At 46.0% G+C, this 520-nt stretch overlaps 1 protein-coding gene across 8 annotated transcripts in view; it reads left to right on the top strand.

The window, feature by feature from the left end:
• Setd4 (SET domain containing 4) overlaps positions 1 to 520 on the top strand; it is a 78,524-nt gene that overhangs the window by 10,211 nt on the left and 67,793 nt on the right. The gene's annotated exons all lie outside the window — the stretch shown is intronic.

Here is a 520-nt window from a genome sequence, read left to right as displayed (position 1 = left end):
TGCACAAATGGATGGCAGGTCCAGATGGGAAACAGGCAGAGAGATAGATGGAAGTTTAGGTAGGCTGTGCTAGCAATGGAGACCAATTCAACATGAGGCTCCTGGGATGGTTGGGAGTTCTCTGCCTGTTGATCTCTCCACACACACACACACACACACACACACACACACACACACACACTCACACTCCTACTCACACACATACTCATACAACTCATCCACATATATACATACTCGTACATACACATATATGTTTATCCACACTCAAATGCACTCACACACATATACACATACATGTATACACACACATTCACACACACATACACTCACACACTCACACGCATACTCATATATACTTACACACATTCACACTTACTGCCTAGGGCAGTCTTGCTGTGTCTTCTGAGGCTGAGCTTACTTACCCCCTTTCTCTGTCTCCCCCCTGTGTCTCTTGACAGGGTTTTTGTGTGTAGCCCTGGCTGTCCTGGAACTCATTCTGTAAATGAGATCTGCCTGCCTC

This window comes from Mastomys coucha, unplaced genomic scaffold (genome assembly GCF_008632895.1).
Source record: "Mastomys coucha isolate ucsf_1 unplaced genomic scaffold, UCSF_Mcou_1 pScaffold12, whole genome shotgun sequence".
Classification (NCBI taxonomy): domain Eukaryota; kingdom Metazoa; phylum Chordata; class Mammalia; order Rodentia; family Muridae; genus Mastomys; species Mastomys coucha.
The sequence above is the reverse complement of the archived record's forward strand: the minus strand, read 5'-3'. Positions and strand labels throughout refer to the sequence as shown.